The sequence below is a fragment of the Astyanax mexicanus genome, chromosome 22, assembly GCF_023375975.1.
Source record: "Astyanax mexicanus isolate ESR-SI-001 chromosome 22, AstMex3_surface, whole genome shotgun sequence".
NCBI lineage: Eukaryota > Metazoa > Chordata > Actinopteri > Characiformes > Acestrorhamphidae > Astyanax > Astyanax mexicanus.
This window is the reverse complement of record NC_064429.1, coordinates 35063938-35082335: the sequence shown is the minus strand read 5'-3', so window position 1 is coordinate 35082335 and position 18398 is coordinate 35063938.

The window sequence follows — 18398 nt, the reverse complement described above, 5'->3', positions numbered from 1 at the left end:
ATGAGGTGCAATGGATTATATGCAACACTACTAAGGAACAGGGGTGTTGCCATGTTTTCTGTCTAATTCAGCAGGCCAAAGCCAAGTTAAGTTAAGTAAACAAAACTGTAATTCTTAAGAAAAACATTTACTAGCTCGCAGTTCATCCCACATAGCTTGTTTTAACACGGTAAACACGCAGCCTACAGTCCGATTTACTCACTTCTGAACAGGGAAATGAGCTAGCGCTTAGGGTTAGCAGGTAATGCTAATGCTGCTCCAGCAGTGCAAGCCTATAGCACAAGGGCAGTACAGTATAATATCATTTTGAGGATCCCGTGCTAGAATACAATACAACTCCTTATCAATTCACCAATGCATGTTTTATATAATAGTGAGCAAAACTACACAAGTACAGTAGAACACTAGTGCACTAGAACATCCCATAGTTTCACACTAGTGCAGTAGAACAAAGCCCTGTTTTCTGGAGCCAGATTACTGCTCATTAATTCAGTACAGCAGTTGTAACGTGATGCGGTGCACTAGGCCCGGCTCCTGGCTGCTCTTTACTGGGTAATATATAATGCCACTAATCCACTGGAGTGCCGCGGGGCTGCTGGAGTGTGTACGGGTACGCTTTAGCCCGAGGCAGAGATCCGATCACCGGCACTGTCCGGTCCGACTGCCCTCATCCTGACACCGGGTCCACCCAGGACATCCTGAAACACGTCCATACACCCTTAATCTCAACTGCCCCAAACATCCCTATTTTAGACACCTCTAAACACAATCTAAAGATGCAAAATTCAATATTTTTTGCTTTGAAAGCGAAACATATTGTGCAAAATTCACTTTTTTCATGCTTATATAAAAAAAAATCATCCATCCATTAATCCATTTCCTGTGAATCAGTTGAAAGAGTTTGATGCCAGGAATCATTTGCTTCTATGAACTGTTTGAGAGTATGGATGCGCCTCCCTTATTGTGACATCACAATATGGAAATCTGCATAGAAACAACCAACTTTATGTGTAAAGTGATGCAGTCAGTCTTCTGCTTTTTTCTCTATCCCTTCTTTTTTCTTTCTTGTAGTGTCCTTTATTTCTGTTTTTTCTTCCTTATTATATTTTCTTATTATTTTTTTGTCCATTTGCTTCTTTTTAAATTTCCTTATTGTCTCCTTTCTTTTTTCATCCATTCTTTTTCTTTATTTCTTTATTTACTGTTTTCATTTCTTTTTTTCTTTCTTTCAAACCTGCATAGAACCACCCTGGCTCCACCCCTCACCCCTCAACCCCTTACCAGAGCCCCGCCCACTGAATCAGTTGAAGACATTGATTTCTATTTCGATCTGCTGGTTGAGAACCTTAGACACTACACAGCACAGGATTAGCCAGCAGACTTCGTCTGAGGGAGGGATCTATACCTACAGTCTGTGTTCTCTATCCCTTCTTTTTTCTTTCTTTCTTGTAGTGTCCTTTATTTCTTATTTAGTTCTTTATTTTTTTCTTCCTTATTATATTTTCTTATTATTTTTTGTCCATTTTCCATTTGCTTCTTTTTTAATTTCCTTATTGTCTCCTTTCTTCCTTTCTTTTTCTTTATTTCTTTATTTACTGTTTTCAATTCTTCTTTCTTTCTTTCTTTCTTTCTTTCTTTCTTTCTTTCTTTCTTTCAAACCTAAATAGAACCACCCTGGCTCCACCCCTCACCCCTCAACCCCTTAACAGAGCCCCGCCCACTGAATCAGTTGAAGATATTGATTTCTATTTTGATCTGCTGGTTGAGAACCTTAAACAGTACACAGCACAGGATTGGCCAGCAGACTTTGTTTGAGGGAGGAATCTGTACCTACTGTCCGTGGCAAGTAGGCAGATGAGGGAAGTTGATGGAAGTACTTTCAAATGTATTGAGTTTTGTGTTTTTCTCGCTATTTCTCTATTGCAGTTCATTTTTCGCCATTTATCACAAGCTAGAATAAAAACAGATGAATGGATTTTTTTATAGTGTTTATAGGGACAGTCGAGACCCAAAGCTCGTCCAAATACTGAAACTGCTGTCTCGTCTCAAGAGCTTCTTGTCTTGAAGACACTAGAAGATGCTAAACCATGTCCAGCTGCTGCATCTCCAGATCTATAGTCCCTGATTATAGAAAATGTGTAGGATGCATTTCTATTAGATGCTCTATCAACACTACTATTAATACCCCTACAGCACAACCTGCAGGAGCTTTGTAAGTTATTATGGGATGGATAATCACAGGAGGAACATTAGGAACCTCTACAACTGTCTACATGCTGATACGTTACACAGTGCTGGTATATAAAGGCTGCTGCCGGGTTCAGACAGGCTGCTGAAATAGCTCACCATTCTACTGCCAAACTTTCCAAATGGCACAAACTGCACCTGGCTGTTAGTCTCCAGGGAAACAGGACTGTGTGTGTGTGTGTGTGTGTGTGTGTGTGTGTGTGTGAGAGAGAGAGATTGAGGACCATCTGCGGTCATCTACAGACCAGCTGCTATTGTTTCCTATGGTGAGAGACGTCATACACACACAATATGTGATTATAACCAGAAGACCAAACACACACACACACACACACACACACACACACACACACACACAACACACACACACACACACACACAACACACACACACACACACACACACCTACAAACATCAAACGCAAAACACCCTCTCCCAGAAACCAATAGGTGCACAGCATACGCTACCTACACTGCAAAAATTCCATTGGCAAAAACTAGACAAAATATATGCAAATTAAGACAAATATATGTATATTAAGCCAAAAAATCTGCCATTGGGGTAAGCAACATCTTCATAGTGAGATTTCTTACAAAAAGCAATGGCAAAATTGCAAAATGAGTGAAGTAACACATAATTCAAGCAAAAAAAAGTCACTGTTTTTGGACACAAGAATCAGAATAACTTGATTGCTGCTTGATTGTGCTTATTTTGAGTTCAAATTACTTAAAATAATGTACTAATTCTAAGTAAGAATGATTAAGATAATTTCCCCTAAAATAAGCAAAATAATCTAACACTTACACACAATGCTTAGAGAAGAAAATAAGATTTATTGCCTTAAATTTAGAAAATTTCACTTTCTAAGATTTCGTTTTTTGCAGTGTACAGTTGTAGTACGGTTGTTCATATACAACAGTTTGGCCACACCTCCTCTTCTTATTTAATGCATTTTAGTAGCACATTTATCTTTGAGGACAGATCTGCACAATCTTGGTGAGATTTTAATCTCAGTGTCTTCATGAGGGAGAGTCACCTGGAATAGTTTTCTTCAGCGTCTTTTTAACAGGATGGAGTTCCTGGAGGTGCTGAACAATAGCTGTTGCTTTTCTTTCCTTCACTTTCCTGTGAAGCTAGTCAAGTCAAGTCAAGTCAAGTCAAGTAGTTTTATTGTCAATACTGCATATGTACAGGACATACAGAGAATTGAAATTACGTTACTCTCCTTCCCAAATTTACAGCAAGTACAGATAATAGATATAATAAAGGAGAATGGGAGACACTATGTGTACAATACAGCAGGGACACAAATAGACATACATGAGACAAAAACAAGGTGCAGTAGTGTGGGGGAGAAATAGATATATAAATATAAGTAAAAAAAAATAAAACACTATATGTACAAAACAACAAGACACAATAAACATACGTAAGACAATAGTGCAATATTGATGGTGACTGAGATGGAATGACAGTAAAAATAGTAAATAACAGTAGTGCAAATAGGGTATATGGTATATAGCTTAAGGCTGGTAAAGTGAATGGGTGCGTAAGTCCTTAAAGTTCACAGTTTAATTAAGTGGAATTAAAGTGCGTATAGACAGTGCAAGTATATCAGTAGTGCAGGTGTTGTGTAGTGCAAGTCCGTTTGGAAGGGACCAGTACTTTGTGTATTGTAGTGCAGAGTTTCAGTACTTTATTAGTGGGGGGTCAGGATGCTGAGTGAGTGTGTGCTGGGGGCAGGATTGGGATGGGGGGTAGAGCAGGAAGAGAGTTCAGCATCCTCACAGCCTGATGGATGGGGCTATCTCGCAGTCTGCTGGTCCTCGCCCCGAGACTCCGCAGTCTCCTCCCTGATCCAGCTCATCCCAATTAAATCACCTCAAATCACCATCTCAGTTCATCAGCTTTAGATCAGGGGATTAATGTGGAGGAATAAAAACACTTTTTTACTGTTTACTACATAATTCTACTACAAATGTCTTAATTGTTTTTTTTTGTATGTATTTGTAAACTGCTTAATCAAAAAAGCACACTCTAATATTTGTTTGGATCGCCTTTAGCTCTGATTACAGCATGCATTTATTTGCTGTAGAATTATTTCAAAATGCTTGTGATCATCTATCTTCCTCTTGATTATATTCCAGAAGTTTTTAATTTGGTGAAATATAAAAAAAAAAACATATTTTTTATGTGGTATTTTATTGTTTTCCAGAGCTGTATATATTATTAATCTATCTATTAATTAATCAATGTCAATTCAAAATTTGTATTTATTTTATTATTTATTTTTACTATTTTGTTCCTTACTCCTTATATCAGGGTCACCCTCAATATATTCCAGAGTGAAAAAAAGGTTGATTAATTGACTTTGGCACTTACCACGGTGCCTCCACATATGGATTCATTGGTCATCTCCACCAGGTCAAAAGCAGGACTTGGGACTTTTTTTGGTTATACAGCATTATGAATTCCATTTGCCTCACTTTCTCTGTTTTTTGATTCATTACAGCTCTGCAAAAAAATAAGCTACCAAAAATAATACATGAGTTTCTTTGATTTTACCAAATTGAAAACCTCTGGAACATAATCAAGAGGAAGATGGATGATCACAAACCATCAAACCACCAAACTGAACTGCTTGAATTTTTTTGCACCAGGAGTAAAGCAGCATAAAGTTATCCAAAAGCAGTGTGTAAGACTGGTGGAGGAGAACATGATGACAAGATGCATGAAAAAAACTGTGATTAAAAACCACCAGGGTTATTCCACCAAATATTGATTATTTCTGAACTCTTAAAACTTTATAAATATGAACTTGTTTTCTTTGCATTATTTGAGGTCTGAAAGCTCTGCATCTTTTTTGTTATTTTAGTCATTTCTCATTTTCTGTAAATAAATGCTCTAAATCACTAAAATATTTTTATTTGGAATTTGGGAGAAATGTTGTCTGTAGTTTATAGAATAAAACAACAATGTTCATTTTACTCAAACATAAACCTATAAATAGCAAAATCAGAGAAACTGATCCAAAAACTGAAGTGATCTTTTATTTTTTTTGTTCTAATATTTTAGGAACCCACAGAAAACAGAAATCCGCTGGTGCACTGAGTGAGCAGTTGGGTCTCAGCAGTGCGGACGCTGAAGCACAGATGGTCAGACTGAAGCAGCAGCAGCAGCAGCAGCACGGATCAGAACACCAGCGCTGCATCATCATCATCATCATCATCACAGCCCAAACACAGCGGATAAATCCCAGCTATCCAAAAATACCCTCACACACACACACCTGCCACACACACACACACACACACACACACCTGTCTGCCTGTGGGGGGTTGGCACAGTGGGCACAGAAAGGCCATGTTTGTGTTTATAGCTCTAACTCACAGCCAATCATCCCCTCAGATCCAGACCCAGCTACAGGTTTAACACTCAGCTCCGCCCACTCTCCCTCTGATTGGCTGTAATCTGCTCTTTTTGCATTGTATCTTACAATCACGCATTTAATGCTATTTGGCCTGTATGCCATACCTCACAGCTGCAACCTCATGTGTAAAACGATGCAATCAGTCCTCTTCTTTTTTCTTTCTGTTTTCTCCTTTCTTTTAATGTTTTTTTTATTTCTGTTATTTCTTCCTTATTATTTTTTCTTATAATTTTTTTGTCCATTTTCCTAAACTTTTCCTTTCTGTATCGTCTCCTTTTTTTTCTTAATTTCTTTCTAAATTTATTTTTCTTTATTTATTTTTCCTCCTCCAATTCTTTTCCTTTCTTTTTTCAATTCTACTATCTTTTCTTTCTTTTTTCTTTCTTTCTTATTTTTTCTTAATTTCTTCATTTCTTTTTATTTATTAGTTTATTTTTTAATCTTTTAATTATTTTAATTCTTCTTTCTTTTTTCTTTCTTTATTTCTTTTCTTGTTTCTACCTTTTTAGTTCCTTTCTTTTTTAGTTCCTTCATTCTTTCCTTCCTTCCATCATTCTTTTTTCTTTCTCCATTTCTTTTGATCTCTTTATTTTCTCCTCATTTGTTTTACTTTCTTTGTAATTCTTCTTTTTGTTGTCTGCTTCTTTCTTTCTTTCTTTCTTTCTTCTTCAGTTCCTTCCTTCTTTCCATCCTTCTTTTTTCTTCCTTTCTCTATTTCTTTTGGTTTCTCTTTATTCTTTTTTTTTCTTTTTTCCTTTCTTCTTTTCTTTCTTCCTCCATTTCTTTTTATCTCTTTATTTTCTCCTTATTTCTTTTTACTTTCTTATTTCAATTCTTCTTCTTTAGTCCCTGCTTCTTTCTTTTCTTTTAATTCCTTTCTTCTTTCCTTTCTTCCTTCCTTTCTTCCTTCCTTCCTTCCTTCCTTTTTCTTTCTTTTCTTTTTTTAATTCTCATTCTTTCTTTCTATACTTCCAGCATTTGTGTCTTTCTATGGTTGTGTTTCTAATTAAAACAGGACTCTGTATATAATACGTAAAACCTTTTCCATCGTCCATGAGTCACATCCCCCTCTCCCCATAGAGCTCAGCGCTAATTACAGAGAGAGAGAGAGAGAGAGAGAGAGAGAGATGGATGGAGGGGGAGGGGTATTGTATATCTGCCTGTTTTATACCCCTGTAGCTTATCATTGGAATTGGGCATGGAGCCAGTAAATAGTTTATTTATGTTTATCTTCTCCAGGGGGTCCTATTCTATTGGCAGTACTTCTCTACAGAGACTGGACAGGATGTGTTTGTGCGTTTGCACATCTGTGTCAGCAACTTAAAGAAGCTGAACAAATGCATTGATTAGAAGGGGTGTGTACATATGTTTGGCCAGACAGTGCAGTGTAGTGTTACGTGTTATTTTTAGCATTAGCAGTGACAGGAAGTGGCTCTGTAATTAGCGCTGAGGTTCCTGAGGGAGAGGGGAATGTGAGTCAAGGATGATGGAGAAAACATTTCCAAGTTTTTGGCCAATTTATCAGAAACACCTACAACAGAAATGCGCATTGTTGGATTATCATAAAATACTAAACACCCAACTTTGTCAACCACCTATTAATCACCTAAAATACTCTAAAACTAGGATGCCATGGCAACCACCTATCAAAAATGTATAAACAGCACAGCATCCACTTAGCAATTTCCTTAGATACCCTATCAACTTCCTTGTTGCAAACAAAAATACCATAGTAACCCTAAAAATACCAAGTTCCCTAAAAATAACCGTGATACTATAGTGGCTTTCTAGCAATACCACAACAGCTAAAATACCTTAGCAACAAACTCGGATTTTATAGTAACTAAACACATTTAGCACCTAAGTAGGTAATCATAGTAACCACCTCGCAATACAGTAGTAACAACACCAACTAGACACACTGTAGCAATCACCTGTGACACCATAGCAGCCACCTTCCAAAACCCAGGCAGCAATACAACCACCACCTATTTACTACCTAATATACACTATTAATGTAGAAACTAACAAGGATGTCATAGCAACCACCTAGCAGTATACTACTGACTACAGTGACAACCATCCTGCAATCATTAGGAACATTCTACAACCAACTAGGATGCCATGGCAACCATCAATAATTTACAAACAGCACAGCATTCACTAAGCAATCACCTCAAATACCCTATCAACATCATAGAAATCAACATAAATTATATAGTAATCCTACATAAACTGTCTAAAGTTCACTAGAAAGAATTGAGATATCATAGGTGCCTTCTAGCAGTTCCCTAATGACTGAAATACCTTAGCAACAAACTTGGATTTCACAGCAACCACTTAGCAACTGTCTAATATTCCCAGGCATCCATAATCATAATAACCACCTGGCAATACAGTAGTAACAACACCAACTGATCACACGGTAGCAATCAACTGCAATACCATAGCAGCCACCTTTTAATACCCAGACAATACATAAAACACCCTAGCAACAATGTAAAAACTAACTAGGATGTCATATCAACCACCTAGCAGTATTCTAGTGACAACGCGGCAACCAGCTTGCAGTCGACTAAAGCTCCTTAGCAATATTCTACAACCTGACTGGATGCCATGGTAACCACCTAGAATCCACTTAGCAATCACTTCAAATACCTCACCAACATCCTAGAAACAAACAACATTTCCATAGTAATTCTCTTTATATTGTCTAAAGTTTCATATAAATAACTGTGATACTATAGTGGCTTTTTAGCAATTCCCCAACAACTAAATTCCACCTGCCAACTGCCTAAATCATAGTAGTCATAGTAACCACCCGGCAATACAATAGTAACAACACCAACTAATCACACTGTAGTAATCAACTGCAACACCATAGCAGCCACCTACCAATATCCAAACAGCAATACAACAGCCACTTTTAATTTAAAATACCTGAGCAACCATCCATCAATGATTTAGCAAATAAATGGGAAACCATATTTACCACAAAATATATGAATTGCCTTCTAAAAGTTGCCTTAAATACTCTTGTAGCCACCTTGTTACACCCTAAACATTCTAGAAACTTAATAGTAATCTTCTATAAAGTGTCTAAGGTTTCCTAGAAATAACTGTGATAGCATAGTGGCTTCCTAGCAATTCCCCAACGACTTATTTCACAGCAACCACTTAGCAATTGTCTAACATTCCCAGGCAACCATTTAGCAACCAAGTAGGTAATCATAATAACCAGCTAGCAATACAGTAGTAACAACACCAACTAGACACACTACGGCACCATAGCAGCCACCTTCCAATGCCCAAACAGCAAAAAAGCAACCATTTATAACTTAAAATACCTGAGCAACTATCCATCAACGATTTAGCGAACACCATACTTTCCCTTTGCAAAATATAAGAATTGTCTTCTAAAGATTGCCTTAAATACCCTTGTAGCCACCTTGTTACACCCTAGCAACACTGTAAAATAGTACAGTTACCTGAGGGCAATTGTTAAAGAGAGTGAAATCTTGCAATGAATTGGTGGAACTCTAGGTTTGTGATTTTAGCTTACCCAGGGTTCTCGGTGACACAAACCCCTTTTTTACACACCGAAAGAGTGTGTGTGTGTGTGTATATGTGTGCGTGTGCGTGTGTGTGTGTGTGTGTGTGTGTGTGTGTGTGTTTGAGTGTGAACAGCAGATTGTGGTGCTGACTCAGTGTCTCACCGTGCCAGGCTCTGCCCTCGGAGAGGAAAGTCAATTGAAAGTTCATTCCAGAGGGTTTGATTAATGTGTCTGAGAGTCGATGACCGCATCTCCGTCCTGTTGTTTCTTTGTAAAGCGACGGACTGAGTGGGAGATAATCCCCTACTTTCTGCTTCGCTAACATTTATCCTTCTTCCATCACCTTCTAAAATGATCTCTTCATCTGGAGGAGAACAGGGGTCAATAATATCGCCAAAAATGGCATTAAAGTGTGGCATAATTGAGCATGATCTTGGCGAGGAATTCTAACGAGAATATCATAGTAACCCTCTATAAATTGTCTACAACTACCCAAAAATTACTGTGAAACCATAATAGCTTTCTAGCAATTCCCCAACAACTTACATACCTCAGCTACAAACTCAGATTTCATGGCAACCACCTGCCTAAATACCCAAGAAACCATTTAGCAACTAAGTAAACCAGCTGGGACACCATAGTATCCACCTTCCAATACCCAAGCAGCAAAACAACAACCATTTATAACCTAAAATACCTGAGTAACCATCTCTCAGTCGCTTAAGCAACTAACTGTGACACCATAGTAGACACCTTTCAATACACAAGCAGCAATACAACAACCATTTATAACCTAAAATACCTGAGTAACCATCTCTCAGTCGCTTAAGCAACTAACTGTGACACCATAGTAGACACCTTTCAATACACAAGCAGCAATACAACAACCATTTATAACCTAAAATATGTCTACAATTCCCTAAAAATCACTGTGAAACCATAGTAGCTTCCTTGCAATTCCCCAACGACTGAAATACCTTAGCAACAAACTCGGATTTTAATGGCAAGCACCTGCCAACTGCATAAATACACAAGAAACCATTTAGCAACTAAGTAGGTCACCATAGTAGCCACCTAGCTATACAGTATTAGCAACACCAATTGAGTCACACTGTAGAAACCAACTGGGACACAATAGTAGCCAACTTCTAATATCCAAGTAGCAATGCAACATCCACTTATAACCTAAATTACCTAAGTAACCATTTTCCATCACTTTAGCAACTAAGTGGGATACCATAGTAGCCACCTAGCAATACAGTATTAGCAACACTAATCGAGTCCCACTGTAGAAACAAACTGGGACACCATAGTAGCCACCTTGTAATACCCAATCAGCAATACAACAACCATGTATAACCTAAATTAACTGAGTAACCCTCTCCCATTGCTTTAGCAACTAACTGGGACACCATAGAGGCCACCTTTTAACAACCAAGCAGCAATACAACTTCTTATAACCTAAAATACCTGAGTAACCATCTCCCATCGCTTTAGCAACTAATAGGTACACCATAGTAGCCACCTTCCAGTACCCAAGCAGCAATACAAGAATATAAGTGGTCTAAAATTACCTAAAATGCACTGTGAAACCATAGTAGCTTCCTAGCAATTCCCCAACGACTAAAATACTTTAGCAACAAACTCGGTTTTCATGGCAACCACCTGCCAACTGGATAGATACCAGAGCAACCTTTTAGCAACTAAGTAGGTAACCATAGTAGCCACCTAGCAATATAGTATTAACAACAACAAACCAAACTGTAGAAGCCACCTGGGACATGTATTATACAACCACCATATATGACCTAAAATACCTGAGTAACCATCTCCCATCACTTTAGCAACTGACTGCAACACCACAGTAGCCACCTTCCAATACCCACGCAACAATACAACAACCATTTATAACCTAAAAAAAACAAGCAACCATATTTCAAAGTGTTTTCTAACACTTCTTTTAAGTATTTCTTTCAAGTACTTAAAAATGTTAATCTTTCAACAATCAGACCTTACTACTGCTCTTGTACTAGTTGTATGCAACCAAATCTTCACAGCAATCTGAAGCTAACACATAGTAAAAAGATGAAGCAGTGCTGCTGGAGTTTTTAAACACTGTGTCCACTCGTTGTCCACTATTTAATATTCTCCAACCAAGCTGCTCCACCTAGTTCACCATGTCCTGAAAAAATGGACAATGAGTGTAGAACCAAGGAGGTGGTCATAATGTTATGGTTGATCAGTGTATATAGGCCATAGGTAAAATCAGACATGACCTGAATCAGTATGAATAAAACTCTTCGCTGGAGGAAGTTCTAGAAGCTCAGGGAGTTTGGGGAGCTTTGATTGGGCATCGTTACTCTGCAGTAAAGCTTCCCGGCTCAATACGGAACATTCTGAGAAGAAAGGAAACAAATCACTCACTCTTATCTGCTTTATTAAAGGTCAAGAAGCTCCGACTTCTAAACAACTGTTTAGAAACGAGAACAAAGACGACAACAAAGGAATGCTAATGAACACGGAGGGCGAAACGGGACCAGAACAACAGAAAGTTCATTTAAGGAGGCTTCGTTAAAAGCATCCTGGGCATTGTTGAGCAGATTTGTTTACTCGTCGATTGATTGGCCTTTGACGCCGTTGTCTTGTTTGCTTAATGATGAAATCGGAGAGTAAAAGCGGCGTTATTTTTAACGTCTAAATACGTGGGTTTTTATTCTCCCTGCAGTAAACAGAGCTCCGGCTCTTTGGCCTCAGGCAAGTAAGTCCTCCAGACGTTCGCTGCTGAATTATGTATTCGGGGAAGTGAGTCACTGCTCTTTGGTTTCGTCGCCCTTGTGAAAACAATGACAGCTTCTCTGCAAATTTGCATGACGGGAAATGTCTTTCCAAAGTGCGTTAAGAGTTTGGCTCCAGAATTTGGCTCATTTTTCACACTTCAGGCCTAGAATTGATTCATCAACCTCTCTGTTCTATATTACAATATTAAAACATAAGTGGGGGACAATTGCATTGACTCTGCATTTGTAGGAATAAATATCTTCACGGTTCCACTGCATAGGGAAAACAGTTGGCACAAGTGGTTCAGGCCAGCTGTCTTATTGTACTTGGCAAACAAAGTGTTGGCACATGTATCTTGGGCCGATTGTCATATTATACTCTGCAACCGTAGAGTTGGCAAAAGTGGTGTGGCCCAATTCCCATATTATACTTGGTGACATGAATGTTGACACAAGCAGCTCAGGCCAATTCTCATATTATACTTGGCAGCTGGGGTATTGGCACATGCAGCTTGGGCCAATTCCCATATTATACTTGTTGACCACGATATTGGTACACGTGTTTCAGGCCGACTGCCATATTGTACTTGGCAAAAAGAGTGTTGGTACATGTGTTTAGGATCAATTGTCTTTTTATACTCTGCAACCGGAGAGTTGGAAAAAGTGGTGTGGCCCAATTTCATAATAAACTCATTGACTGGGGTGTTGGTACAAGTGTTTTAGGCAGACTGCCATATTGTACTTGGCAAAAGAAATGGTTGGCACATGATGCTTGGGCCAATTTTTGTATCATACTTGTAACCTGGATGTTGATACAACCGGCTTGGGCTGACCTTTGTATTATACTTGGCACTGGGGTATTGGCACATGTGTCTTGGGCCGTTTGTTATGTTATACTCTGCAACCAGAGAGTTGGCAAGTGGTGTGGTCCATTTCCCATATTATGCTCGTTGACCGTGGTGTTGCTACACATGTTTTAGGCAGACTGCCATATTGTACTTGGCAAACAGAGTGTTGGCACATGATGCTTGGGCCAATTTTTGTATCATACTTGTAACCGTCTCAGGCTGACCTTCGTATTATACTTCACAACTGGGATATTGGCACATTTGTCTTGGGTCAATTGTCGTATTATACTCTGTAACTGGAGAGTTGGAAAAAGTGGTGTGGCCCAATTCCATATTAAACTCGGTGACCGGAATGTTGACACAAGTAGCTTGGGCCAATTCCCATATTATACTTGTTAACTAGGGTGATGGTACACGTATCTTGGGCTGATTGGCGTATTATTCTCTGCTATCGGAAAGCTGGCAAAAGTCGAGTGGCCTAATTCCATATTGTACTCCGCAGCTGGGGTGTTGGCACATGAAGCTCCAGCTGATTCGCATATTATAATTGGTAACCTGGGAGTTGGTACAACCGGCTCGGGCTGACCTTTGTATTATACTTTGCAACGTAAGTGTTGGCACAAGCAACTTGGGCCAATTGCCATATTATTTCAGCTGCCAGGGTGTTGGTACAAGCGGCTTGCAAATACTGATACTGCATATGAGTATTTGGGCCAGAATCGGGTCTAGATTCAAACCGGAGTCGACCCGATGCAACTGGTCAAAGAGATGTTTGCTATCTGGGTAGGCGTGTAGGTGAATACACACATTTATCTGTAGGCTATTGTTAGTTTACCTCAACAGCAGATTTTTAGTGCAGCATTTTTGTGACAGTGCTCTCTCTCTTTCTCGCTCTTTCTCTCTTTTGTTATCTGTGGTTGTGAATGCCTCCAGTCCGCAGTGACAACTGGCTTAATCTCCTCCAGACTGTGCCGCTCTTCATCATCCAGCGACTCCAGCAGATTAACTTTTCACTGTCAGTAGACCTGTTGTGACACAGTCAGGCTGGTGGGGGGGGGGGGGGGGGGTGATAATGTGATTACCCATAGGGCACTGGGGTATGAAAGAGCTCTGCATTTAGAAAGATCACTGATCTTCTCCAAATCCCCAGTTCTGGACACTGGATCAAAACGATTGTTGATTGGATACTGTTTACACAATAAAACCCCAGAGAAACTGATATAAATAAACCTGTATACTGATTTCACAGTTTTACAGCAGAAGAAATCTTACATTATTAATATATACATCTTTATCTAACAGATTAACCCACTCCCTAGACCTTTTAGTGTTTAGAGAAGGCCTTGACATTTCTGGGAAACAACAATACATGTTCTTTTTCCCACTAAAGCAACCATACCATGTGGGACACCACAGCAACCACCCAAAAACAACACAGTAATCACCAAGCAAGTACTTGACAATCTGGGATTACAATAGATTGCAATTGCTGAGTAGTACCCAAGCAACCCAAGCTAGCCACACTATAAGCTCCCATAGAGCAACCAATTAGCAACACCAAAGCAACCACTTTGGATACAAGAGTATCTTAGCAACCAAACAACAACATTATGGTAACCATCCTTGTACGAAATATCACTGTAACCATCTAACACTATCTAGCAATACTATATTTCTTTGTTTCTTTTAAAGCAGAGAGGTAGCATTTCCAGCAGCTGTAATTTTTTTGTCATTCAGAATGGCAGTGAATAGCAAAGTGGGCAATAAACGCTTTCACCTTCCTGTGTTTTTTATCTATTAAATCATAAGAACGCATCTCTGAGGCCTTGAGTTTAGAACTGAGAGCTATTTCTCACCAGTCGTCTATAAATTTACTACATTTAGAGAGTTTCTTTCAGTGAAACGGATCTGCTCTGGAACAGAACGCCTTAATTAATGAGCTCTTCCAGCTTTTATATGCAGTAATACTGTACGATATGAACTCATTAACATTGAGATTTACTCAACATCCACAGACTGTGTTGTTTAAAAGCTCAATTTTTGCTTTTTTTGTGCCTAGAAGAGCTACAGCGAGGAGAGCAGTGTTTTTTTCTAAAGCCGTTCCACCTTAAATGGCCCTGCAGTTACCTCGCACCATTTACTGTACATTAGCTTGTAGAAACAACTGTCTTGCAACTACCTAGGAACACCGTAGCAACCATACAGCAACATCATAGTAACTGTATTAAATACAAGTGTAGTCGATAAGTAAGATCAACTCAGCCTACTATTAACATCATAGGACTGATCAAGCAACACTATGATAACCATGTAGTAACTCAATTGAACAGCACAGCACACCACAGCAACCACCTTAGTTACAATAGCAGTAGCAAAGTCATGTCAACCACCTGTTAACCTCATAGCAAATACATAACCATTGCTAAAAATGTAATTGTAATAATATACACCTAGCAACTTCATAGCAACCAACTGCTATACAAGAACAGTTTTACCCTAGTGCCTTGAAGTGAAAGACTCTTCACGATTTACCTTAGCTTGTTCTGCTGTACATGATTCAATCAACCTTTAACTACCATGCTTTTAGCATTGCTAGTGCACTATTAGCATGGTAGCACTGTTAGCCTCATAACTGCACCAGTTCGTAGCCTCACATGGCATCACTACTGTGATAAAAACATTGCAACCACATTGGTGCAAGCTTTCGTCAGCATTACTACTGTGGCATTAGTAGGGGACTACTATGCTGTTAGCAACATTACAACACTGTTAGCATTGCTACCACACCAGCCAGGTGTTAGCATCACTGTCCTAGACTGTCCTAGTTTGGCCCTGTAGTTATAGAGCACCATTTACATTAGCAAGTTCTGCTGTATATGTGTAAATAGCAAAAAATTAGCAATGCTACAACATTAGCACTACACAAGCATAATAACTAGATTCCCCGTTTTGGCATTAGCATCACCACTAGCATCGCTACTGCTTTATTATTACCATTGCTACAATGCTGTTAGCATTGCCACCATGCTATTAGCAAACCACTAGCATCAGTACCATCCTGGCTGTCAGCTGTGCTTAGCATGGCTACCGTGGTATTAACATCACTATCATGGTGTTATCATGGTGCTCCTACTATCACTAATGCAGAGCTAGTATTATGTACAGTACTTAGAATAAAGTGTACAGCAGGTATTGCCTCATAGCTCCTCTAATCGCTCTGCTTTCAGAGCTATTAAGGTGCGAACTGTTCAATTCAGATCAATACAAATCAGAATGGGCGAGCGACACCAACTACACATCACACTGCTGAAGGTGAGAGACTGCATGGGATATACATCCAGCACAACACCTCCGAAGAAGATCGATGTGTGTGTGTGTGTGTGTGAGAGAGAGTGGGTGGGCGTTTGATTAGTTGGGCTCTGGGTTTCATTGGGATTGTGAAAGATCCAGCCAATATAGAGGAACTTCACTCTCATTGGCCGATTTAACCCTGTGTTTGACGGTATTAAACCAATATATATATATATATATTATATAAATGACTCATATATCTCACAATATATATGTCCAAATATTTGTGGACACCCTTAATAATGAAAGCATTCAGCTCCAAATATATATAAATATGTAATATTTATATATATGCATGTATGTATATATAGGGAATTATATATAATGCGTTTCAACATTACGCCTCAAATATATTAAATATACAGTACGTAACTCAACATCTCCCAAGTGTATTACATACACAATATTCAATCCTAATGTTTGTGGACATTTTTTGTAGCCAGCTGAGATTCCGTAACAATTGCTCCTTGCAACAGCACCCTAGCAACCATGTGACAACACCATAGCAACCACTTGGGATAGCATAGCAGTAGCATCTCAGCACCTTAGCATCAACTAAATACCAACATTGTAGGAAACTTGGCATCATGCTGTGGGATGTGTTTCTATTGGACGCTTTATCAACACTCCACCCCTACCACCCAATCTGCAGGAACTGTGTAATAATATTGGAGTTATTATGGGATGGATTATCACAGGAGGAACATTAGGAACCTCTACATCTCTCTACATGCATTATAAACTACTTCTGTACATGTAGCTAAATTTTAATAATATGTTGCTACTGGTTACTGTATTCTTGTTTTATACTGTATATATAACGTTTGCATGGGTATAAAAATACATTTCACAATTTAAAGAAGATGATGCACAGAAACGACCTTGTGGTAACAATTTACCGCCACAGGTTTTATATCAGCGCTGCCTGTGATCAATAATAAAGCTAGGGTTTCATTGCAGGTGGGCAGCATTGTGAGAATTGAATCTACTATATATAACATAAACGCTTTATAGATATTTATGGCTTATATGTAATACTGTTTATAGTATAATTAGAAATTTATGGGACTGATAAAGGAACTTTTAGCTGACCTGGCCGGAGGCTTTCCCAAGCTCTGATACTTTCATTGTGGCTTTATTGCCTCTTTACTGCGACCCGTCACTGAAGCTTTACGACGTTAATTCCCTCTGGCCGTAAACCATTCACCGCCTCTCTAAAGACCCAACAGCACCGGCTCTACTGTCTCAATACAAACCCTCTAACACTGTAAACCATTCTATAAAAATACACCTACACCAGTGTATAATATCACAATACCTACATTTAGAGTGTTATTAATATTAATATTCACCCTAATAAATAATGAGAGACAAGCTGTAGCTCCACCTCCTTCAGTGTATATATTATCCCAATACCTACATTCAGAGTGTTACTAATAATAATATTCACCCTAATAATAAGAAACAAACTGTAGCTCCGCCTCCCTCAGTGTATAATATCACAATACCTACATTTAGAGTGTTATTAATTTTAATATTTACCCTAATAATGAGAGACAAACTGTAGCTCCACCTACATTTAGAGTGTATAATATCACAATACCTACATTTAGAGTGTATAATATCACAATACCTACATTTAGAGTGTATAGAGATTCTCTGGGCAGCAGGTTAGTAGAGGATGAATGGATGGTGTGACAGTGTCAGCCATGCTCCACCGACCTGTGGAGTGGACCTTAAACTGAAGTCAGACAAAAAGAAAAATGGGCTGAAACCAGAGAGAGAGAGAGAGAGAAAGAGAGAGAGAGAGAAACAGTGTGTGAATGCAGATGGAGAAGATTGAAATCCATTCCAGAAGCTAAAGTGGAATCTATTTCACGCTCAGTCACTTTATAACATATTTGTTTCTCCTTTCCTTTAAAATAACCTTAAACTCCTTTATTTCACTTTGACCTTCAAATGTAACCATTGCAAAACTCTGGATGCATGCAGTTCTGCCTCACGATGATATGTAAATTTCAGTTATACGTTGGGTTTTACCACAAGAGAGTGTAAAAGCGCTTCTCCTACTACCCTATAAAAAGGATTCCAGCGGCTACTTTTAGGTAGTGCACCCCCTGGTGAGAGATCACTTCAAGACTTCTAGACATGCTTAGCAAACTGGAACTGTCATGCCTGATACAGCCTCTGT